This window comes from Anolis carolinensis, chromosome 3, assembly GCF_035594765.1.
Source record: "Anolis carolinensis isolate JA03-04 chromosome 3, rAnoCar3.1.pri, whole genome shotgun sequence".
Classification (NCBI taxonomy): domain Eukaryota; kingdom Metazoa; phylum Chordata; class Lepidosauria; order Squamata; family Dactyloidae; genus Anolis; species Anolis carolinensis.
This window is the reverse complement of record NC_085843.1, coordinates 53,440,016-53,452,790: the sequence shown is the minus strand read 5'-3', so window position 1 is coordinate 53,452,790 and position 12,775 is coordinate 53,440,016. Positions and strand designations below refer to the sequence as shown.

The 12,775-nt window shown below is 43.2% G+C and overlaps 1 protein-coding gene across 10 annotated transcripts in view; it reads right to left on the bottom strand.

Moving 5' to 3' along the window:
• The window catches only part of epha6 (EPH receptor A6), a 579,601-nt gene that overhangs the window by 270,405 nt on the left and 296,421 nt on the right, over window positions 1-12,775 (bottom strand). The window lies entirely within an intron of this gene.

The window sequence follows — 12,775 nt, the reverse complement described above, 5'->3', positions numbered from 1 at the left end:
CTATTTTTATTCCATGCAGACAATGTGTGGAATACACAAAATGCTCTTTTATGCAGTAGGAGAAACCTATTGAAAAATTACAGCCATAGTTCTTTGAGATGTCCCTATCCTCCTTCAGAACCCCTTCAGTTTCATTGTTCACTATTAGCACAACTGCATGTGAAGTTGGCTTTTAGTCCCTAAAATTGCAAAATATTTTTTTTGGTTTTGATCCTCTTAGCAATATGCTAGTTCGTTTGCTCTGTTATATTCCCAGTTTTCTGTATCTATTTCTTTATGCACTTTTAACTTCATCTTATTTGGATAAAATGTCCATGTTCCAAAGGAAGGTTGTTTTTTTTAAAAAAAAATCTCCAATAGTTTCTTTTGTTTTGCTCATTACCATGTTTCTGACTGCTTAAATGTGATGCTTTCCTTTCACCCAGTGAGTACCAAAGGGGGATTCAAATTGTGGTTGCCAGAGTCATAATCCAGCACTCAAACTACTGCATTACACTGACTCTTTATAGTTAAAAAATTACTCTGAGATCTACCAACTGGAGCCTAGTAGAAAGCCTAGTATGCAATAATTTGCACTGAGTATCAGAACTGCATGCATTTCACCATTCACCCATTCAAATATCTACTTCAATTACTCTAAACTTTTTTATTTTCAGATGTATACTTTGAAGTGAGTTATTTAGTTCCTACTACTACTAAAGTCAGAAATCCTTGTATATTTGCTTCAAACTAGCTAGAAATATACCAGTAGCTCCAGATATATCTTCTGCCTAGTTTTAAGTTGGCACATTAAAGGTTTCATGTACAAGAAGCAGAAAAGTACAGGGTTTTATCTTACAGAACAAAATTTATCAGGAAGCAATTTCTTCGCAGGCAGATGAAGGTTGCCCTGGGAGCAGAAAGGAGTAAGGACAGGAAAACCAAGAAACTGAATTCTTTCTTAAAGTGGCATTGAAAAAGCAATGGTGAGCTTTCTACCTGGACTAGTTGAAATGGCAATACTTTATCCTCTTTCTGCTAATATGTTTAAAAGTTCATTAGTGAAAGTTAGGAGAGATAGATCATCAGAAACTATTTACTAAATTCAGCATTAGTGGAAGCTTTTATTCTGCTTCTATATCCATTGTTCTGTACATATATCAAGGAACATTATAACTCCAGAATTAGCGGAGGCGCTAAAATGCCAGCAAACTGCACTTAAAGTTCCGATTGCGTTCTCGCAATTGGACGGATCGGTGGCTGCTGGGGAAGTGTCCACGAAAGAAATACAGGGGATCCCATGTAAAATAGGCAAATGGGAAGGAAGAATACCCTTTGTAGTAGCCCCTATTGCCACGTATAATATCATACTAGGGATCCCGTGGCTGGAGCAGGCAAACCCCGATGTAGATTGGAGGGGAAAGAGCATGTCTTTTAAAGAACAACAAACGGAATGGGAGATAGGCAAGATAGCAGAGGAAGAGAGTGAGGGGGATGAGTCGGAAGAATTAAGCCCAGAACTGTTACCCCCGGAATACAGGGACTTTGTGGATGTATTCAATCAAAAGGAAGCAAGTAAATTACCTCCCAAAAGGAATATAGAGGTGGGAATCGAAATAACCCCAGGGGCAAACTTACCAAAACCGAAAGTTTATCCCATGTCTGTTCAGGAAAAGGAGGAATTGAGGAAATATATTGACAAAAATCTGGCGCGAGGTTTCATTAAACCCTCCAACTCCCCTTTAGGAGCCCCCGTGTTATTTAGGAGAAAGAAAGACAATTCTTTAAGACTGTGCATTGACTATCGAAATCTGAATGCAATTACGAAAGATAATAAATACCCTATGCCCTTGGTAAAGACCTGATTACTGTATTGAAGAAAGGGAGCATATTTACCAAACTTGATTTGATCGAAGCTTATCATAAGTTAAGAATCAAACCCGAGGACACTTGGAAAACTGCATTTTCCTGCGCATTCGGACTTTTTGAATATTTAGTTTTGCCTTTTGGATTAAAAACGGCGGCTCGTGCTTCATGCAGCTCATAAACGAGATCTTACGCCCACTGTTATACCGAGGAGTATTCATATTTTTAGATGATATCCTTATCGTGAGCGAGGATAGAAAGCAGCACATTGAATTGGTTCGGGAAGTTTTGCAAAAGCTAAGGGAAGCAAAACTGTATGCAAAGTTTTCCAAATGTGAATTCAATAAGGCACAAATTGACTTTTTGGGGTATCGGATATCTCCGGAGGGATTAGCTATGGACCCATCCAAAGTATCGGACGTAAGGGAATGGGGAGTCCCTCAAACGAGGAGACAATTGCAATCGTTCCTAGGGTTCGCAAATTTCTATCGATCATTTATAAAGGGATTTGCGCAACTGGCTGCGCCCCTTACAGAACTGTTGAAAACGAAGGGGAAAGGGGAGACGGCAAAAGTGAAAGCCCCTGGCGCCAAGCTGAATTGGACGCCAGAATGCCAAAAAGCTTTTGAGGCTTTAAAAGAACGCTTTACAGAAGAACCCGTCCTAAAGCACCCAGACATGCAGAGTCCTTTCATAATACATTGTGATGCTTCTGACTGTGCGTATGGGGCAGTATTATTGCAAAAGGATCAAAATGGAAATTTGAAACCATGTGGATATCTATCACGAAAGTTTAGCGAAACTGAAAAATGTTGGCCCATATGGGAAAAAGAAGCATTAGCCATACTGAAGGCATTGGAATGCTGGCGGCACTTCCTTGAAGGAAGCAAAATCCCGTTCGAGGTCTGGTCTGATCATAGAAATCTCCAGTACTTAAAGTCCCCGCGAAAATTATCCCCCAAACAAATTAGATGGGCCCAATACTTCAGCAGGTTCAATTTCCAATTGAAGTTTTTCCAAGGGAAACAGAATGTTCTGGCCGATGCCCTTTCACGCATGCCTCAACACGAGGATATAGCCGCAGCAAAGGAAGGGACTGTATTTTCCGAAAAACAATGGGGGTTAGCAGTCAGCACGAGGGCACAGACAGAAAGAGAGAACTCGGCAGGGGTCAAAATTATCGAAGGGGGCATTTGGGAGAAGGAACTGGCGCAATCATACGAAGGGGACCAATGGATTTTATCCAACGCAGAAAAAGGGGAACAAAAGGGGGGACTATGGTTTGTGAAAAAGAAATTGTACATTCCTGCAATTTTGAGGGCTAAAATTTTGAATCGCTTCCATGATAACCAGAGCGCAGGGCACATGGGAATTACAAAGACGACGAAATCCATAGCAAAGGATTGTTGGTGGCCAGGGATGAGAAAGGACATAAAAAATTATGTTACCCAGTGTGATGATTGTGCCATGAATAAGTCGCGGGGGGGGGGGGGGGAGGCCAATGGGACTATTGCAGCCTGTGGCAGAACCTACCAGACCATGGGAATGTGTGGCTATGGACTTTGTGGGGGAATTACCTGTCAGCAAGGGGCATCGTTATATATGGACTGTATTAGATTTGTTTTCTAAACAAGCTCACTTTATAGCGCTGGCAAAGTTACCTTCAGCAGAGAAACTGGCTGACTTGTACATAAACCATATTTACAAGCTGCACGGATGTCCTAGCAGGGTGGTCAGTGACAGGGGTGTCCAATTCACGGCGAAATTTTGGGGAAAATTCTTAGAAATATTAGGGGCAGAGAGGAGCATGAGTTCCGCTTTCCACCCTATGACAAACGGTGCAGTAGAACGTATCCAACAGACACTTGGGCAGTTCCTCCGCATCTACTCAAATAAGAGACAAAACGATTGGTCTAGATGGCTAGCATTTGCTGAACTAGCCTTTAATTCTACAATCCATTCCGCTACAAATAAAACTCCATTTGAAATAGTTTATGAGCATGAGGTCCAGCCGTTGCCCCAATTGCCAAAGTGGCCAGAGAATGAAGAAACAGGGGTGGGGAAGTGGAAAACTCAGATGCAAGATTGTTGGAGCCAAGTGACTGCATCATTAAAGGAGGCGCACAAAAGGTATAAAACCTTCGCAGATCGTAAAAGAGTGGAGGGAGATAAGTTGGAGAAGGGGGACTTAGTGTGGCTAAGTACAAAAAACATAAAACTAGGTCTGCCCTCGAAAAAGTTAAGCCCCAAATTCATTGGACCCTTCAGGATACAGGAGATCATAAACGCAGTGACTTTCCAGTTACTCTTGCCAAAAAGTCTGGGGAAAATACATCCTGTATTCCATCGCAGCTTGTTAAAAAAGTATATGGGGACTTTAGATAAAATGGATGTATAGTATTCAGGTTTGATTTGTTTCAGAGTCGTGTCGGACGATGCACAGAAGAAGAGATCGGCGAAAGGGGGGCGCCATGTCATGGAGCCAATTCCCAGAGCTGAGTCTGCAAGCTCTGGAATTGGAGCCATAACATCAAGCACTCCCCGATAGCTCATGCAGACACCTGGCCGCGGAGCATGGGAACTTTTGGAGTGAGAATCAAAACAGCTTAAATGAATAGTTGGTGTTGTAGGGGTAGAAATGTGATATGTGGGGTGGAGTTTGGTGATGATATTTACGTGTGATGTGACGTTGTAGCAAAGGTAATAAAAATGATTGTGTGTAAACATTATGTCATTCTCGACTTTTCCAAGTCGTGTGTTCTTCAATAAAGATTGGTTTTGATAACAGCTTCTTTTGATCTGTGTTCATGCTGGTCGTTTGAAGTGAGCGTGACATCTTCTGCCTAGTTTTAAGTTGGCACATTAAAGGTTTCATGTACAAGAAGCAGAAAAGTACAGGGTTTTATCTTACAGAACAAAATTTATCAGGAAGCAATTTCTTCGCAGGCAGATGAAGGTTGCCCTGGGAGCAGAAAGGAGTAAGGACAGGAAAACCAAGAAACTGAATTCTTTCTTAAAGTGGCATTGAAAAAGCAATGGTGAGCTTTCTACCTGGACTAGTTGAAATGGCAATACTTTATCCTCTTTCTGCTAATATGTTTAAAAGTTCATTAGTGAAAGTTAGGAGAGATAGATCATCAGAAACTATTTACTAAATTCAGCATTAGTGGAAGCTTTTATTCTGCTTCTATATCCATTGTTCTGTACATATATCAACTATATCTCTCTTTAAAAAAATATTTAATTTTGATTATTTGACACAATCTAATATACAATCAGAATATATCAACTCCATCTCTTTTAATGTAGTGAAAATCAGGCTTTTAGGCTGAAGTGGAGTTAAACCTTGCTAGAAATGAAACATTAAGATCTAGGAAATTTTACAGCTTTTAGCCAGAAGAGTTGTACAGATACCATGAGTTAGTAAAAAGACCAATAAATGGGTCCTGGAGCAAATCAAACTCCCCCTAAAAGACTGAAAGGGGACATGATAGGTAAAGGTTTTCCCTGATGTTAAGTCCAGTTGTGTCCGAATCTGGGGGTGGGTGCTCATCTCAATTTCTAAGCCGAAGAGCTGGCGTTGTCCGTAGACACCTCCAAGGTCATGTGGCCAGCATGACTGCATGGAATGCCGTTACCTTCTTGCCAGAGCTGTACCTATTGATCTACTCACATTTGCATGTTTTTGAACTGCTAGGTTGGCAGAAGCTGGAGTTAACAGCAGGCGCTCACTCCGCTCCCCGCGTTTGAACCTGGGACCTTTCTGTCTGCAAGTTCAGCAGCTCAGGGCTTTAACACACTGAGCCACCGGAGGCTCCCACGGGGACATGATAGCCATGTTTAAATACTGTTACTTGAAAATATGTCACATTGAGAAGAAAGTAAGCTTTTTTCCCCTGCTGCTCTGGGGGATAGGACAAAGAGCAAAAGATTCAAACTGTGGGAAAAGATATACCACCTAAACATTAGGGAAAACCTCCCAATTAGAGCTATTTTGGCAATGGAATATGCTGCTTTGGAACATGGCGGAGTCTTCTTCTTTGGAGGCTTTTAAAGCAGAGGCTAGATGGCCATCTCTTGACAGTGCTATGATTGTGTATTCCTGCATGGCAGGGCTGGATTGAATGGTCTCTGTGGTTCTATGATTCTATTAAAAGCCAAGATGACTAAATTGAGACTGTGGAGCTCTGGACATATCATGTGAAAGAATGACTCACTAGAAAAGACGAATGTTTGGTAAGATATAAGTAGAAAAAGAAGACCACATTTAGTGAGCATGACTCACTAGAAAAGACAATAATGTTTGGTAAGAAATAAGTAAGAAAAGATGGCTAGACTCAAGGAAGTCAGGGCTCTAATCCTTAAAGATTTGAGAGATCAACAAAATTTGAGACATCGACAAAAAAGTATGAATATGTTCAAATATTTGGCAACAGTAAACTTTGAAGAAGAGGAAAAGTTTAATTAGATTGAATCTCAGTTAATAACTACAATTCAATGGAAACAGCATGTCATATTAGAGCAGGGGTCCCCAAACTAAGGTCCGGGGGCCGGATGCGGCCCTCCAAGGTCATTTACCTGGCCCCCACCCTTAGTTTTAGACTTAGGCTCGCCCGAAGTCTGAAATGACTTGAAGGCGCACAACAACAACAACAATCCCAATTAACTTTACTATCTCTTTGGCCAGAAGCAGGCCAAAACTTCCCATTGAAATCCTAGTAGGTTTATGTTGGTTATTCTTATTTTTAAATATTGTGTTGTTCTTTCATTGTTGTTGTTGTTGTTGTTTTTTTGCACTACAAATAAGACATGTGCAGTGTGCATAGGAATTTGTTCGGTTTTTTTTTTTCAAATGATAATTCGGCCCCTCAACAGTCTGAAGGATTGTGGACCGGCCCGCTGCTTAAAAAGTTTGAGGACCCCTGTATTAGAGTCTGTAAAATTGGGCCACAGAAATACCAAAAGGAGTGTGACCAAGGGTGGAGGTGAGGGTCAGAAATATTAACTAACAACAGATATGGATTCTAATTTCCTGTAACAATGAATATCAATGAATGGCATAATTAGTTAGCAGCTAGGTGTTTATTATTGCTTTAAAAGGTCACAGAATTAGTTTATTGTTTAATTAAGAGACTGGCTTATGAAGGCTGAGTACAAAGACATGGATTTTTGAAGACGTATATTTAGTCGATGCAATTTTCTTGAGCAACATTGTTTTTTTATTATTTAAATCATAGATTGGTAACTGAATTAATTGGTTTGAAGCAACTCCCCTCCCCCAAAAACCCAACACTCTGAAATATCTCAGATGAAACACAACATAACAGAACCAGCATTTTGCTTAGAGATCTGAAATTGTCCAGCGCCTGCCTCACATATGAAAAATTGATGTGGACAAAGTATTTTTGATTGAAAATGTGTCATTAAATTGTTACAGTACGGGTTTAGCTGAAAATCCCCAAATAGGTGTCACAAATATTCCTTTCTATAATTTAGGTTTGAATAAATACCACACTTGCCAGCCAATCAAATATTCTGCATCTGATTAGTTTCAAGGAAGGGTTTCTTTTGAACTTGCTGAGGTGCTGCTGACCTGTCACTATGCACATCCAAGCTGTTGGGGTTTAAAGAAAATTCATTTTTCCTTCAAGAGCTCTGATCAGCAGCTATGGGCTTTGGGAAAAGAGGACTTCAATGTTTCTCTATAGCCAGCAATATCTTCTGAAAAATAGCCATCACACGGTGAATTAATCGTATGAATAGTCAACTAGATAATTGTTTCCCACTTCCTTCAGTCTATACTAGCTCATTCTTTCTGCTGTGAACTTGCATATGGGGTTTTGCCTTTCCCTGTGCAAGGCTTGCTTGAGTCTAGAATATTCCCCAACTTTTCCAGCAAAAATCACACAAGCAACCCCAACTACTTCAAACTACAAACTACCCATGAGAAGAACTTTTCTACACCTTCACTGGCAAAAAAACTGGGAAAGATATGAAATAAAGGCTGATCTTTTAACTGAAATGACATTTTCAAAATACCTCTTTTTAATATGCCAGTACAGGTTTCCTCCACCTTTTGATTCCTTGCTTTTTAATGATTTGATCTTTTGATGCTTGAAAATTATAGAAACATTCCATTCCATTCTCATCAGGTCTTTTTGCCAAGGAGGTTTGCTTGGGAGTGCTTGCACACATGTGTCTGGTCCTAAGCGTTGCCTGTGAAAAAAGCAGACCTCTTCTGGAATCACCTTTGAATGGGTGTAAAAGCTCTTTTAGCTTTATCATGCATTCAAAAGTGATATATAGCATTTCATTTAAATTTTTCAGTGCAACCATGATTTGTATATGCTATATCCTCAGCATTTTAAAGCTGTTAAGGCCTGTGAAATACAATAGGGTGTGCTTCTGAGTAAATACACTTATCCTGTTTCCCCTAAAATAAGACATCCCCAGAAAATAAGACCTAGTAGAGTGTCAGCTCACTCCAGCCGCTTCCAAATGAACACAAGAGGCTTGCTCTGTTGTCACTGAAAACTTTACTGAAGAACACTTTGACACACATAAAGCCGAGATTGATGGTCGGCCCAGCAAGACTCCCTTATATACACTCCCCCCACATTCAAAGAAGTCATTCCCGCCTAGAGAAAACCCCCGCGCAATTCTTCCCGCTCGCACATCAGCCGTTTCCCTCAGAGCCGGGAGCCACAGGTGCCTTATCAGTTCTTTGTGTAAGCGTCCTTGATTTCTGGTGCCAGAGTACAGGCCCAGAAATTATGGTCCTGACATGATTTCCTCCTCCTCTTCTTCTTGTGGAGAAAACATCAAATCAACTACAGTTCCCCTTCATCCAAAGTACCTTTGTATTTTTTCAATAGGCTACAGTGAAACACTGGGTGCACTTTCCCTAAATCCTTCGGTAATTTTAACTGATAGGTGACCTCATTGATCGCCTTAGAAATTCTGAATGGCCCTATGTATCGTGGTGCTAATTTTTTTGATGGAAATCCTAATCTGAGATTCTTAGTACTTAGCCAAACTAAGTCTCCTTCTGCTAGCTTTTCCCCTTCTCTACGTTTCCTGTCTGCAAACAATTTATATCTCTTTTGTGTTTCTTTTAGTGCTGCTACCACATCTCTCCACCCTGCCTTGATGTTTTCTGACCATTCCCCTCCATCTGGCCCCCCTTCTCCCTTCCATTCTGGCAGCTTGGGGAAGGGTGCTACCTCCTGTCCATATACTACCTGGAACGGTGAGCGGCCTGTTGCAGAGTGCACCGCTTTGTTAAAAGCTACCTCTGCAAATGGAAGCAGTTCCGACCAATCGTTTTGTCTATGATTGGAATATATTCGTAGGAACTGACTCAATGTCTGCTGTGTACGTTCGACTCCTCCATTAGTCATCGGGTGAAATGCCGAGGACAGGTTCCTTTCTGCCCCTAACAAGCTTAGGAACTTCTCCCAAAACCTTGCCATGAACTGCACCCCCCGATCACTAATCACCCTCTCAGGGCACCCATGCAATCTATAAACATGTCGGACATACATTTCTGCCAATTTCTCAGCGGATGGGAGCTTTTGTAGAGCCACAAAATGAACCTGTTTAGAGAACAGGTCCAGGACAGTCCATATATACCTGTAGCCTTTGCTGGGCGGCAATTCGCCCACAAAATCCATAGCCACGCACTCCCAAGGCCTTGTGGGTTCTACTACACTTTGCAAAAGACCCTGTGGTTTCCCTGGTGGCGTTTTACATTCGGCACATAATTCACATCGAGTAATATACGATTTAACATCCTTCCTCATCCCCGGCCACCAACACTGCCTTGCCAAAAGCTTTATTGTTTTGGTTGGTCCCAGATGTCCTGCCCCTTTGCTATCGTGGCACCTTTTCAGCATCTCTGGCCGCAGTTTCTCTGGAATATACAGCTTTTTATTCACAAATAACAATCCTTCACTCGTTTCCCCTTGCTCTTTATGGGATTGTAGCCAGCAATCTCCCTTGTATGCTTGTTTCAGCTCCTCCTCCCATACCTTCCCTACTGTGGTGACTGCTACAAGATTTTCTCCCTTCTTTGTTTGCGTACGAGTCAACGCAGCGAGGCCCCATTGCTCGTCTGAGAAGATGCTTCCCTCAGACTCTCGGGTGTTTACACCGTGCTGAGGCATCCGGGATAAGGCATCAGCCAACACATTATGTTTTCCCTGGAAGAACTTCAGTCTGAAGTTGAAACGGCTGAAATACTGTGCCCACCTTATCTGCTTGGCCGAAAGCTTTCAAGGGGACCTTATATACTGTAAATTCTTATGATCTGTCCATACTTCAAAGGGGATCCCACTTCCCTCCAGAAAATGCCTCCAATTCTCTAATGCTTTCAATATTGCAAGTGCTTCCCTTTCCCAAATTGGCCAGCGTTTCTCCGCTTCGCTGAACTTTTTGGATAAATAGCTACAGGGTCTAAGGTTCCCTTTCTCGTCCTTCTGCAACAACACCGCCCCATAAGCACAATCCGATGCGTCACAATGCACCACAAAAGGCTTGGATGTGTTTGGGTGCTGCAAAATGGGTTCCTCAGTGAACCTCCTTTTTAATGCTTCAAAGGCTTGCTGGCACTCCCCCGTCCAATTCAGTTTGGCCCCTGGGGATTTAACCTTAGCTGTCTCCCCCCTCCCTTTTGTCTTTAACAGATCTGTGAGGGGCAGTGTGATTTGTATGAAGTCTTCAATAAAAGCTCGGTAAAAGTTTGCGAACCCCAGGAATGACTGTAGCTGTTTCCTAGTCTTGGGTGCTTCCCACCCCTTCACGTCCTCCACTTTAGCTGGGTCCATCGCTATTCCTTAAGAGGAAATCCTGTATCCCAAGAAATCTATCTGTTCCTTGTTGAAATCACATTTAGACAGTTTTGCATACAATTTTGCTTCTCTTAACCTCTGGAGCACCTCCCTGACCAATTTCACATGTTGGCTCTTAGTCTGACCCAAAATAAGTATATCATCAAGAAATACATAAACACCCCTGTACAGCAGTGGATGAAGCACTACATTAATCAATTGCATGAAAGCCCCTCCCCCCGCTTAAACCAAATGGGAGAACACAATAATTATATAGTCCATAGGCGCATGAAAACGCAGTCTTCCATCTGTCCTCTGGCTTTATCCTGATTTTATGATATGCTTCTGCAAGATCTAATTTTGTAAACATTTTCCCTTCAGACAACTGTGCAATAAGGTCTTTCATAAGGGGCAGAGGGTATTTATTCACGGTGCTGATAGCGTTCAGACCTCTGTAGTCAATGCATAGTCTTAGGGAATTATCCTTTTTCCACCGGAATAGAACAGGTGCTCCCAAAGGGGAATTTGATCTTTCTATAAAACCCCTTTCTAAGTTCTTGTCGATATATCTTTTTAGCTCCTCCTTCTCCTGAGCCGACATGGGATAAATCTTTGCTTTTGGGAGCTCTGCCCCAGGTATTAATTGAATTTCAACTTCCACCCTTCTTTTTGGTGGAAACTTATTTGCCTCCTTCTCATCAAATACATCAACATAGTCCCGGTATTCCGGAGGCAATTCGCTTGCCAACTTTGCTATTCTATCATCTTCGTCCTCCCCTCGACTCGCTATTTCTATCCTACTCCCCTGGTCTTCTGCCTCTGCTCCCTGGAAGTGTAGGCTCCTTGTCTTCCAATCAATTTGTGGGTTAGCCTGCTCAAGCCAAGGTATTCCCAAAATCACGTTGTATGTTGCCACCTGGGACACTACAAATGATATCTCTCCTTCCCAAGGCCCTATTCTGCATCTTACGTTCTTGAGGCTATATTTGGCTATAGAGCCTGAGGCTATCGAACCGTCCAGCTGAGAGAAGGCTACGGGAACATCTAGTTGGGATCTTTCCCACCCTAATCTGGTGAAATAATGTTCCTGGAGCACCCACAGTCTATAAACGCTTTGCAAGTGGCCCATTTCCCACTGCCTTCTAGCCTGATTTTCACCACCAGCATCCTTTGGTCATCACTCACCAATCCCTCCGAAGGGCCCTTTGTTGACGATTCTTCTTCAGCACGCTTTCCTGTTGCTGCCTGCTGTTTAGGCTGATTGCCCCCTCCTCCTTTCCTCTGCCAGCACTCCGCGGCTCTGTGTCCCACACGCCCGCACACAAAGCACTCTCTTCTCGCTCCTCCGCTGGTTCCCTTCGCCTCGGTCTGTCTCCTGGTTGGGGGTTGCTCCGGCTTCCTTGCTACCTCCTTCGGCCTCGGAAGCTACTGTTGTCCCCCCCGGTGCCTCTTCACTTGGGCCAATGTGGTTTCGACACGGCCTGCTAACTGGATCCAGCCTCTCAGCGTCTCCGGATCATCCCGATGCGCTGCCCATGCAAGGATCTCTCGCCGTAGTCCCTCTTTGAATATTTCCAGTTTGGTTACCTCTGACCACTCCGGAATTCTCTCGGCTAGGCATTGGAACTCCTCAGCGTATTGGGAAACTGACCTCTGCCCCTGGTAGATGGCTTTCAGTTTCTCCCTCGCCTGGATTCGCTCAAGCGGGTCTCGGAAGCGGTCCTCCAGTGCTGCTAGGAAGCGCCTTACCGACCCCAGGAATGGATCGTGTCTGGCATGCAGTTGTACATACCAGCCGGCCGCTCCCCTTCTCAGGACTGCCCCGATTGCCCGAACCCTGCTGGACTCCGTCCGGAACGTGTGGCCATTATCTTCCATGTAACCTTTTACAGTAGTGAGGAAAAAGTCTAGCTCGGAGGATTCTCCTCCGTACTCCATTCTCAGATCCTCTCGTCTTTGCTGGATATCTTGTGGCGGCTGCTCCCAACGTTCCGCCCGTCGCAAGCCCCCTCGAGTTCCCGGGGGCCCCGCTGTTGCCTCCCGTTGCCCTGTGCCACGCCAGGCATTCACTAGGGGCACCAGGAGTTCTGGCTGGAAGGTAG